The sequence below is a fragment of the Xenopus tropicalis genome, chromosome 7 (assembly GCF_000004195.4).
Source record: "Xenopus tropicalis strain Nigerian chromosome 7, UCB_Xtro_10.0, whole genome shotgun sequence".
Lineage (NCBI taxonomy): Eukaryota > Metazoa > Chordata > Amphibia > Anura > Pipidae > Xenopus > Xenopus tropicalis.
The window spans coordinates 105,768,841-105,782,585 of record NC_030683.2 but is presented as its reverse complement, the minus strand read 5'-3'; positions in this window follow the sequence as shown (position 1 = coordinate 105,782,585).

Below are 13,745 nucleotides of genomic sequence, written 5' to 3'. Positions count from 1 at the left end.
GAATAAAAGATAAATGTGTAGTGAATGTCCTATTCCTAGCAACTTTGCAACTGGTCTTCATTACTCATTATTTACTTTCTTCCTTTTCTGCCTCTTTCCAGCTTTACAATTACAATTTTATTGTTATTGCTACTTATTACTTATCTCCCTGCCCAGTTCTTCTCCTATTCATAATCCAGTCTATCATTTAAATCTTACTTTACTGTATTACATTTCCCCCTTTTTTCAGAACCTTTCTATGATTTTCCTCTCTGTTTCTTTCTCTGTCTGTCTCACATGGTCTGCTCTCAAAGGGTGTGACACAAAGCTGCCCAGCACTCAATCCTTCCACTTAGAGATGTGCCGAAATATTATGCCTCCTTATAACAAGCTGGTTTTTCTCAGCCAAGCTGTTTGACAGATCTGCCGTTCCACTGGTGCTTTATAAAGCAATGGGGACACCTTCTGACCGCAGAGGGAATACCACATCTTCCTTTTGCATAGTGTCCTCATTGACCCAATTCATTGAGCTTGCTTGTTTTACTTAAGTGCTGGGAAACTCTTAGCAATGGGACTTCTAGATTACGGAATTGTTTTGTTGACAGCACCAGCTCGAAAATCATCTTGGCTCTTGCCAAAATGTCTTGACCAATTGCTATGTTATGTAAACAAAAACAACAGGGAAATTCATTACAGAAATATTTTAGGGGTTTTCTGCATCTGTAAAACAAGGTGTTCTATATTAATTTCAATCGTTTATTTAAAAGGCCATAATGTCTAAATAAAAGGGTATGTTATATAGAACATGCTCAGAAACTTGGCAGCTGGATAGTATTTGCTCCACACCCCCCGATGACATTAGTTACAATGCTCTGCTTTGATGGTAATGACAATGGTGCTCAGAATTCAAATTTAATTTACATCTGGCATCTCGTCTTTTGCTTTATTATAGCTTTAAACTTGCAGTTTTGCAACCGCTGTAAAACCAGGGGATGCCCCACCCTTACCTAATTTGATAAAGAAGAAAGCAATAGCAATTAAGCTAGATGTCATTTTGGATGTGCTTTATTATGCAGAAAAACTACGGTGACTGGCAAATAGACTTACTTTAGAAGGCAACCATCAACCATTATAATTATGCACCCTTAGAGCAAGAAAACAAAGGCACATATCTTCAGGGATGATCTGTGTTTTCTGCTGTCATTCAGCGGGTCTGAGTGACTAAATTTACATGAGGAAAAGTGTTCAAACACAGGAGGGAGCCCTGGGGCTAAGCGCTACTGTCTGAGAAGCAGCTTAGACACCTACAGAATTCTGTAGTCGATTTGTATGTGTCTTCCTGAGCTGCTGCAGTCCACTGTTTTTGGCTACATATTACTGTATCCCCTCACTCACCTTAACACAAAGAAAATTGGACACAGATGAAAACAATTACTGTCTTGTTAAATAATGATATCAATTTAGATTAGTTTATTGAGATTACATTTGAAAGCCTTGGATAAGCAACCAAATGGACTATACCTGTCATAGAACTACAACTCCCAATACCTTTCTATATTTAGCAAGGCCTGAAAGATGTAGGTTTACAAATGACTGCAATAGTTGTATGGTTAATAGCAACTAATGAAAAGGAACCTTTTCATTAGTTGCTATTAAAAATAGTGTTTAAATGTAGAATATATGTAAACATACCAAAAGGCTCACACAAGTGCTTTGTGCTGTTTTCTAATGTTTGTTATTTATACTTGTTACTAATTTATTATAAGATACAGTCCACGTTGTGCAGTTGTTAGACTTCTCACAGGCTCAGCATTTTGTCCTTGTGAGTCCCATTGCAGTTACATTTATATGTAGTTTAAATATCATAGTCCATTAATGCAATGCACCACAAACCTGTCTGCGATGGCTCTGCAGTGTATCTGTCAGTTCTTGAATGTTCACTAGTGGCTGTCCTGTAACAAGACCCCACCCTCTTTGGTGGGTCTAGTCTATTTATGATGTAGTAGGGCCACACCAGTGCATCAGCCAATAGAAACTCTGTAAAAAAAAAAAAAGGAAAAAAAAAGAATTGTAATTTTTATGGTAATATCAAAATAAATGTTTCCCACCAGTGCTAATTCATGCCCTAACACATAAAAAAGGAAAAACCAACCTTCAATATTTATTAATAATTCAGAATCAGTGCTTCATGAAACATCATTTGGTCTTCATTAAGGACAATGTTTCCCACCAGTGCTAATTCATGCCCTAACACATAAAAAAGGAAAAACCAACCTTCAATATTTATTAATAATTCAGAATCAGTGCTTCATGAAACATCATTTGGTCTTCATTAAGGACAATATATTTTGTAACAAATGTAATATTTTTGGCTGAGACTGGGTTATTTTATTTGAATGTATTCTCAAAATGAACTGTCTTTCATGCATAATGTAATATTCTAGTGATGCTAATGACATTTGTACCACCTAGCACACATACAATCTATTGATCTTTAGCCTGGAAACTGAATTATTATAGGGAATCCAAAGTGCTGTTGGGTGTGGACCTATGAAATGCTGTTATAACATATGACATGAGTTAAACACAAATTAACAGAACTACAACATGTTTGTTTACAAAATGGGTTTAAATGGCTGAGCATGCAGTTAAAATACCAACTGGACTTCAGACAAGAGAACAGACGTAACATTGATTATGTTAAAATATATAATAATAAATGAAATAGTAGCAAGAATGCAAGACTTGAAGCACCCTTTAATCATTTGCTGCCCATCCGCTAAAAAAAGAGCAGAGCGGATTATTGCTTTAATAATACAGTCTTTTTAGTTCCTATTTGTAAATTATTTAATTTATTATGTTTTGTATTGTAGTTATTTATTAATTGTAAAAAAAAAAATATAAAAAAGCTCTTTTTATATCAAGATTGAATAAAAAAAAACACCTGAAACTTGGAAAACTGTCTTTTTTGTGTTATCCAAAAAGTAATTTCACTGGGGATTGAATGGGAGACAAATGTTAGCTCTACACCAAGGATTAGGAAGCAATGCTATTACTGAACTAAGAACTCTTATTATTTATATAGTGCCATCATTTTGTGCAATGCTTTACAGGGTAAAAGGATACAAATTTAAGACCACAATTAACATATACATGCAAACATTTCCCCCGAAATTGATTTAGAGTTACAATCGAATCTTTTTAGGAAACAACAGGGGAAGGGCCATATTTACAAGACCTTACATTCTAAGAGGGAGAGGAAGTCAAATATAAAATGAGTGTGACCTGTGTGGCTACAGAGTTCCTGTTGGTTAGTAAAGTAATGGTAAGTGTAGTGTAAGAGAGGAATACCAGTAGTTAGTGACTGTGTGAGCAAAGAGTTTCTGAGGGCTTAGTTTATTGGCTTAAATAAAAACATGGATTTTAAGTGACCATTCAAAAGCTTGGATGCTATAAGAGTGCCTAATGATGGAGCAGAGAGTTCCAGAGGATGGGTTCATTGTTTATAAAAATCGATTGTATGGGTTTAATACAGAGATCCCCAACGTTTTTACTCGTGAGCCACACAAACATGACAAGTTATTTGGGGATGCCAAATAAGGACTGCGTTTGGCTGTTTGGTAGCCCGATATGGCCTGCTAGGAGGCTCTGCTTGGAGTAAAACTGTCTGTGTGCTTCCAAAGCTTGCCTCCAAGCCAGCCTTTTTTTACTTGTAAGCCACAATGAGAAAACATGTTAGTGAGCCACACAACATGAAAACACTTCTTTGGGGTGCTATTCTGCAGGAGGCTCAGCTTGAAGTAAAACTGTGACCCTGAATTTCCAAAACTTGCCTCCAAGCCAGAAATGTAAAAATGGGCACCTACTTTGAGGCCACTGGGAGCAACATCAAAGGGGGTAATGAGCAACAAGTTGCCCACGAACAACTGGTCGGGGGTTCACTGGTTTAAAAAGTCTGCCATTCTGTATGAATGACAGACAAGGCTGCCATTACAGCATCACAGGGAGAGATATAGGACTGTTGTCATGGGCCTGGTGAAGTCTTGATGAGAAAGAAGGTGGCCCAGCCGCCAAATCATGTAACTGCTGCAAAAACTGGCATGACTTGCCTAGAAACTAAGAAAGTAAATGACGTAAAAGCTTACATAACCTATGTATCAATCAATGACAATGCAGAGAAGCTTGACAGAGGCAGGCAGGGGCAAACTCCACCAAATTAAAAAAAAAACACTGGCCCCAATGAACCGACTGACAATAATTAGTGGAGCTGTTTATATCAACTGTAAATCATTAGACTAGGGACTGCTTTCTTGTGCCGAGGTATACCCCTGGTTAAAGCCATGCGGACAAAATGTTAGAATAATTTGAGGGAGCAAACTATCTGGGTCAGTGCTGTCCAACTGGCGGCCCCCCTCTGTGTGGCCCCCCACCTGTCTGGCTGCTTTGATGGCTTACTCTTGTGTAAGCTTTAAATGGTATCAGTACTGTGATTAACTGCCCCCCTGCATGGTTCTCACCTCAGATTCAGGCTGTAATCAGGCTGTATTGTTTAAATATGTAATCCCCTGTGTTGTTCACACCTTTTAATCTCTGCATTGTTCACCCCCTGCAGTGTTCACACCTCAGGCTCAGGCTGTAATCACTCCCATTGTTCCCCTGTTCACACCTCAGGAGCAGTAGAAACCCACAAATAATCCCTGCACACTACAAAAAGTGTAGGAGCAGTGCCAGCATTGTGTCACTGTATGCTGCCTGTGTGTGCCATACACACAGGCATCATAGGGCAAGCAGAGTATGGCACACACAGGCAGGGTAGGGAAGGCAGAGTATGGCACACACAGGCAGAGTATGGCACAAACCAACCAAGAATGGCAAACACAGTGAAAGTATAGCCCACGCAGGCAAGGTAGGGAAGGCAGAGTATGGCACCCACAGGCAGGGTAGGCAGAGTATGGCACACACAGGCAGGGTAGGGAAGGCAGAGTATGGCACACACAGGCCAAGTATGGCACAAACCAGCCAAGTATGGCACACAGGCAGGGTAGGGAAGGCAGAGTATGGCACACACAGGCAGGGTAGGGAAGGCAGAGTATGGCACACACAGGCCAAGTATGGCACAAACCAGCCAAGTATGGCACACAGGCAAGGTAGGGAAGGCAGAGTATGGCACACACAGGAAGGGTAGGGAAGGCAGAGTATGGCACACACAGGCAGGGTAGGGCAGGCAGAGTATGGCACACACAGGCCAAGTATGGCACAAACCAGCAAAGTATGGCACACAGGCAGGGTAGGGAAGGCATAGTATGGCACACACAGGCAGGGTAGGGAAGGCAGAGTATGGCACACACAGGCCAAGTATGGCACAAACCAGCCAAGTATGGCACACAGGCAGGGTAGGGAAGGCAGAGTATGGCACACACAGGCAGAGTAGGGAAGGCAGAGTATGGCACACAAAGGCAGGGTAGGGAAGGCAGAGTATGGCAGGTTTTTGCTGTACTACAACCATTAATATGGGTATGGTCATGTGATAACATGGGTGTGGTTTCAAGTGGGTGCGGTTTCAAAAAGGGGAGTGGTCAAAACTGGCTTCCATTATCGGCCCTCCACCACGTAGGTCGGAAAATTTCCGGCCCTTGGTACAACAGAAGTTGGACAGCACTGATCTGGGTGAACCACTCTGCCAAGCATAGAGACTGCATGCTCGTGCCAAGGTAAACTTTCATTGATAGGCACGGAGACTTTTGAGAAAAGGTTGTTGGGGGTGGGAACTACCTAAATGATCCCTTTTAACTATTGGACTCTTGTCCAGGCCTGTACTGGCAATCTGTATAGTCTGGCAAATGACAGAGGGACTGCTATACGATGCCATAGACCAGTGCTGTCCAACTGCAGTGCCGAGGCGCATACATGGTGGAGGGCCGCTAATGGAAGCCAGTTTTGACCACTCCCTATTAAAGCACACCCACTTCAAACCACACCCATTTTATCACAATGGTGGTAGTGCAGAAAAACCCAAATGCTTGGTCCTCACTGCAGGGATATCAACCATCATTCATATGTGAAAGAATTATATTATGTCATATTAAGACACACCCTAAAATCCATATGCCTCCTCCTCCCCTGTGGATAGCACAGCAACCCCCAGCATATAATTACACACCTTATGGACCATTTAATGGCTATTTCCAACTGCTAACAAACTCCCAGAACAAACCCCTGCCAGGTTCACCTCCCACAGGCAGCATAGGGTAGAAAGAGTATGGCACACACAGGCACCACTCTGCCTGCCCTATGCTACCTGTGTGTGCCATACTCTGCCTGCCCTATGATGCCTGTGTCTTCCATATGCTGCCTGTGTGTGCCATAATTGGCCTGCCCTAAGATGCCTGTGTGTGCCATACTCTGCCTGCCCTATGCTGCCTGTGTCTGCCATATGCTGCCTGTGTGTGCCATACTCTCCCTGCCATATGCTGCCTGTGTGTGCCATACTCTGCCCTACCCTGCCTGTGTGTGCCATACTCTGCCTGCCCTATGCTGCCTGTGTACCATACTCAGCCTGCCCCATGCTGCCTGTGTGTGCCATACTCTCCCAGCTCTATGCTGCCTGTGTGTTCAATACCCTCCCTGTCCTATGCTGCCTGTGTGTGCCATACCCTCTCTGCCCTATGCTGCCTATGTGCCATACTCTGCCTACCCTATGCTGCCTACACACAGGCAGCATAGGCCAGGCAGTACATCCAATATCTGAGGTGTGAACAGACGAATGTGGGTGATTACAGCCTGAGCCTGAGGTGTGAACACTGCAGGGGGTGAACAATGCAGGTATTAAAAGGTGTGAACAACACAGGGGATTACATTTTTAAACAATACAGGGGGATTACAGCCTGATTCTGAGGTGAGAACCATGCAGGGGGCCAGTTAATCTCAGTACTGATACCATTTAAAGTTTACATAAGGGTAAGCCATCAAAGCAGCCAGACAGGTGGGGGGCCACACAGAGGGGGGTCGAGGGCCGCATGTGGCCTGCAGGCCGCCAGTTGGACAGCACTGCCATAGACAATCACTATTTATCGGGTCTGTGTAGGACTGTATACTTAAAATGCCAGGGCGTAATTTAAATCTCAGTCTTGACCTGCTCGTCAGGGACTGGAAATTTTCAACAATATGTCCAACAATATTTTCAGACAGGGCAAGTCTGTCTATCCATATTTTATCCAGTTTTACTACACAGAGACAATAAATATTCTCTGATTCCATGCAGACAGTAGTCATGGGATTTGCACCAAAATGGGTTTAATTCCTATCTTCCTCGCCTTGCAGCCAATCTCCCCCAGCAATGACTGCTAACCCTAGCATGATACTAAAATGCACAGGAAACACATTTTAGGTTGTTTATTTCAAGGTAATACAATAAAAGTAAAGTTGTAAATTGAAATGCCTTATTGCAACTGATAAGTATGAGTTTAACTTTGTTGTCCCCAAAAACCACAGCATGAGCACATAGAAATGTCAGTGACATGTAAATGGAGCAAACCTTACTAAAGAATCTACAGCTTCAGTAGAATTATGAACTACGTGGTAATGTGCTTCATAATCATAATTACAGTCTGTTCTACCTGTATATTTATGGCTTTCTTCATATATCAGATACTATACTCATCACCCCACAGGTCAGATATTATATGATGTTCTTGGGTTTTAAACAACATTGCCTTTTCTATACATTTTTACTTAAACAAATCCCTATCAGATGTATTCAATGGAACTTTAGGTGATACACCTTCATTAACCCAGAAAGCTTTACAAATCAAAACCTAGCAGCAGCTGTGTGTGCATGGGGTCCTCCCAACTGCCTGCATGACAGATATCTGGCTGAAAATCAGCCAGAAATCTATAGGACTGGTTCGAAAATCCCTTTGAGAGTGAAGCTTTTAAGATAAATACATCTATCTGTATCTTGTAAGCACCACCCCCTTAAAGATTGGTGCCAAGAACCAAAAATATATAATTTATACAAAAAAGACACTAATGTTTTGACTCCTACTTGGAGCCTATATATAAACACACACATATCTGTATTATGGCTATATAAAAAAAAATTATTGGATAACATGTTTCTTCATCTAAGCCTTGAGGGGCCTCTAAAGACAATTAGTCTTCTACAAGTGATATATCTCACTGCTTTCACCAAAGTAGAGATGGTTCAGAGCAGGATTCCATACTATAAAGTGTTGGTCTTGACGGCCACTTTGGTAATAAAGTGAGATATTCGGCTACAATAAGTAATTATAACAAGGTGCTTAATTTATTTTAAACCAATGTTTAAGTCACAAAGCACACTTTCCACTCAGGGTCCCCTGAGAAAAAAGGTCCCAATCAGTAGAGTTACCTACCTGTACACACTTGACCTGAAAACAGAACCACAATGCATAGCCTGCTAAAGACTTGAAGTCACAGCACTGGGCAGAACATATAATAAATGCAAACAAAGGAAATAGGGAAGCAAACTATGACCTGCCAGACCCTGAACTAAAAAACACAGATAGATGTACCCATGCCTATCAAACTGCCACACTCTTGCAGTCCATTCTGTGCTTCTCCTGTGGTTACCAACCCACTTCAGAATTCTTGGGTCCTAGATTTAAAAACTAGGTGGGACCCAGCAGTACATAATTATAACAAATAATGTTTGTGGAGGTTTGTGGGTACAAACTGCATTGGAGCTTCCCTATTGCTTTCTAGTGTTGTGTGCATTATAAAAAGCACAAATGACAGCACCTCTGCATTAAGACAAAGTGGTATGTACAGTATATTGTGTGCTGTGTGAATCATGTTTTCCTCATATTAATGAATGTGCACTGCACTTCACTCTTTTAACACCATATTCACTTACATATACAGTATTCTAAACCTATAAGAAAACTGCATGATACACAATGGCCTCCTTTCTTCTAAGTAAGCTCTGCATACACACATCCCATTGTGCTAATATCAAATGAATGGAGAAAGCAGTACTGAGACACAAATTGATAGTAACAGCAGAATGTAAATTACTCTCATTTAAAAAAATGTGTTAAACATTAATAAACATGGAAATCTATAATATAAATGCTGCTGTAGTGTGAAATATTCATAAATATATGATCAAACATTATCAAGCCTTTGCAGAAGTAAAAGATCAAGTAATGATGATACTAATGCTAACCTTGTTTTACTGTTATCATGAAACAGGGCTGCTATGCAGCTTCCAATGGAGAACAACCCTATGCCTATAAATTTACACCCCCTCTAACCAATCACTGCTTACCATAAGGTAAGGTAAGCATGTTCCAGAATTAAGGACCTCTCCCATGCCTGGAGACCAAAACTCATGCGTTACAAACCCATACTACGGAAACAAATGTATGTATTCATGTAACAAGTAATAATTTGCAAGGATGTTGTATACAACGGAAATGTGTTTAAAATTCATTATAAAGTAGCAAGAACTTGTTGTCAGCTGAGGAATAAAGATTATGCCTGTAAAAGAAACAATGCTTCCCCCCCCCCCTTTTTTTCTTTCTGTACCCCCTCCCCTATTGTTGAAATCTAAAAAATAAAGAATATATAAAAAAAAAAAAATCTTATTCTGGCAAGCAGTTATTTATAATATACAGAGATTCCACCAAATACCCATTTCTGAACTAGTTGTCCCTTTTTATACTGGTGTCTATATCGGAACAGGATATTCAAAGTTAGGTGTAACCAGAGATCTATAAAACGTAAAATAAGTAATGAATTACAGTAGTTACAGAATAGGATTTTTTTAGTGCTTTGCATGCTTATTACTATGAATAACCACTAGAGGGTTTCCAAATAAAAAGGTTGACACATGTTGTAATATAGTTGTTTATAAAGGTAAATAAACCACTACTTTGCCACCACATTTTAGAAGGTATTTAGCTATTTTTAAGTGTAATATGTTACAAATATATACTTTTTTATTATGCAAAAAACAAAACAAAACATTTTTTTTGAGTGGAGGATCCCCCTAGAGAAGTTATAGATTCTATGAGCAGGTTAAGGTACAACAGCCACGTCATATGACTTGCCATTTATTTTGTAGGATGGTGTTGGATTGAGAAATTGCATCCTACAAGGCGAATGTAGTTCCATGAGTAAAAAAATAATGGAACTGATAGAAACATTTCATATTTAAACTATGTGACACACCTATGTGAAGGGAACGCTGCATGCTGTGTCTGCTTCTGACAAGATAAAATCTGATGGTGTCTGTAAAACGTTTTTTTTTTCATTGAAATACTGTCAGATTTAGATGAAGGAACAAACCTCACCATGCAATTTTATCTGATCCAACTTGTAGTATAGTTGTGGGGATCAGATTTTGTAGCATTCTACATGCTGTTGCATGACAAGATTTTGTGGGTCAGATAAAATTTGACTCACAAAATCTAATCATAATCTCCCTTAATCGTACAGACATCCTTTAGATTGTAAGCTCCTATGAGCAGAGTCCTGATCATATTTTTATTTTGTAACCCTTGCTTAATTATTGTAAGACTCCTTTGTATATAACAAACAAAAGTAAAGCACTGTGTAACTTGATGGCGCCCTATAAATATGACATATACTGGCAGTGTGCACACCAGTACAACCATTCTAATGGTGCCAACTGTCCAGTTGATTAATTATTGTAAGACTCCTTTGTATATAACAAATAAAAGTAAAGCACTGTGTAACTTGATGGCTCCCTATAAATATGATATATACTGGCAGTGTGCACACCAGTACAACCATTCTAAGGGTGCCGGCTGTCCAGTTGATTAATTATTGATTAATTATATAACAAATAAAAGTAAAGCACTATGTAACTCGATGGCTCCCTATAAATATGATATATACTGGCAGTGTGCACACCAGTACAACCATTCTAAGGGTGCCGACTGTCCAGTTGATTAATTATTGATTAATTATATAACAAATAAAAGTAAAGCACTATGTAACTCGATGGCTCCCTATAAATATGATATATACTGACAGTGTGCACACCAGTACAACCATTCTAATGGTGCCGGCTGTCCAGTTGATTAATTATTGTAAGACTCCTTTGTATATAACAAATAAAAGTAAAGCACTGTGTAACTTGATGGCTCCCTATAAATATGATATACAGTGGCGTGAAAAACTATTTGCCCCCTTTCTGATTTCTTATTCTTTTGCATGTTTGTCACACTTAAATGTTTCTGCTCATCAAAAACTGTTAACTATTAGTCAAAGATAACATAATTGAACACAAAATGCAGTTTTTAAATGAAGGTTTACGTTATTAAGGGAGAAAAAAAACTCCAAATCTACATTGCCCTGTGTGAAAAAGTGATTGCCCCCCCTTGTTAAAAAATAGCTTAACTGTGGTTTATCACACCTGAGTTCAATTTCTGTAGTCACCCCCAGGCCTGATTACTGCCACACCTGTTTCAATCAAGAAATCACTTAAATAGGAGCTACCTGACACAGAGAAGTAGACCAAAAGCACCTCAAAAGCTAGACATCATGCCAAGATCCAAAGAAATTCAGGAACAAATGAGAACAAAAGTAATTGAGATCTATCAGTCTGGTAAAGGTTATAAAGCCATTTCTAAAGCTTTGGGACTCCAGCGAACCACAGTGAGAGCCATTATCCACAAATGGCAAAAACATGGAACAGTGGTGAACCTTCCCAGGAGTGGCCGGCCGACCAAAATTACCCCAAGAGCGCAGAGACAACTCATCCGAGAGGCCACAAAAGACCCCAGGACAACATCTAAAGAACTGCAGGCCTCACTTGCCTCAATTAAGGTCAGTGTTCACAACTACACCATAAGAAAGAGACTGGGCAAAAACGGCCTGCATGGCAGATTTCAAGGCGCAAACCACTTTTAAGCAAAAAGAACATTAAGGCTCGTCTCAGTTTTGCTAAAAAACATCTCAATGATTGCCAAGACTTTTGGGAAAATACCTTGTGGACCGACGAGACAAAAGTTGAACTTTTTGGAAGGTGTGTGTCCCGTTACTTCTGGCGTAAAAGTAACACAGCATTTCAGAAAAAGAACATCATACCAACAGTAAAATATGGTGGTGGTAGTGTGATGGTCTGGGGTTGTTTTGCTGCTTCAGGACCTGGAAGGCTTGCTGTGATAGATGGAACCATGAACTCTACTGTCTACCAAAAAATCCTGAAGGAGAATGTCCGGCCATCTGTTCGACAACTCAAGCTGAAGCGATCTTGGGTGCTGCAGCAGGACAATGACCCAAAACACACCAGCAAATCCACCTCTGAATGGCTGAAGAAAAACAAAATGAAGACTTTGGAGTGGCCTAGTCAAAGTCCTGACCTGAATCCTATTGAGATGTTGTGGCATGACCTTAAAAAGGCGGTTCATGCTAGAAAACCCTCAAATAAAGCTGAATTACAACAATTCTGCAAAGATGAGTGGGCCAAAATTCCTCCAGAGCGCTGTAAAAGACTCGTTGCAAGTTATTGCAAACGCTTAATTGCAGTTATTGCTGCTAAGGGTGGCCCAACCGGTTATTAGGTTATTAGGTTATCAGGGGGCAATTACTTTTTCACACAGGGCCATGTAGGTTTGGATTTTTTTCTCCCTAAATAATAAAAACCCTCATTTAAAAACTGCATTTTGTGTTTACTTGTGTTATCTTTGACTAATAGTTAAATGTGTTTGATGATCAGAAACATTTTGTGTGACAAACATGCAAAAGAATAAGAAATCAGGAAGGGGGCAAATAGTTTTTCACACCACTGTATACTGGCAGTGTGCACACCAGTAAACCATTCTAATGGTGCTGATTGTCCAGTTGAAGTATTACGGATATATGATGGATATGTAATCGGCCAATGCCCCTAGTCCAGTGATCCCAAACCAGTGGCTCTGGAGCAACATGTTACTCGCCAGTCCCTTGGATGTTGCTCCCAGTGCCCCCAAAGCCACACAGGGGCTGCCTAAATCGCCAGCCAGAGCCCCTATTTGTAACCCAAGAAACATTTTCCATGCTTGTGTTGCTCTCCAACACTTTTTAAATTTGAATGTGGCTCACAGGTAAAAAAAGGTTGGGGATCCCTGCCATAGTGCCTGTTGTTTGCCCATTCAGTGCTATACGGTTGCTGTACATGGATGATGTACAGCAACAATATAGCACCCCCATCCCTTTTAGTTGGAAGTTTTCATTCAAATGTTATCACAAAGGAAATAATTGACAGCAGCACCCCCTTTACCAGGGCAAATGCCACTCCCACAGTCCCACTCATTTATTATACCTGCCCAGCAGGGCTTAATTAAAGTGATTTTTTGGGGGGGGGTGGGGGTCATACAGAACAACACTACCAGGATTTCTACAGGTTTACAGTCCTGGTCATTGATAAACTTTTTAACATGATGTTGTAATAAACATTTCGTGTGCTTCTGCGATCCCAGGGCAAGTGCCCTCTGTGCCGTACAGTAAAAATGACAGATTTTACAAGACGAAAGTGCCTTTTAGTTTAGGGCTGTACGAGACAGGGACGTATAATATCAACAGACTAAAAGTACGCCTACAATTAACCCTCCTCCGCTACCAAACAGAGCGCCTTCTTCTCAGGTATCCCCCTCATACAAACACCCCCTCCCGTCACATGATCCCCGTATCACATGACCACCCCGAAGGTAACATCTTCCCCGCCTTCAAACTCACTGCAAAGATCAGGAAGAAGTGTCTTCCTCTCGGATTGGCTG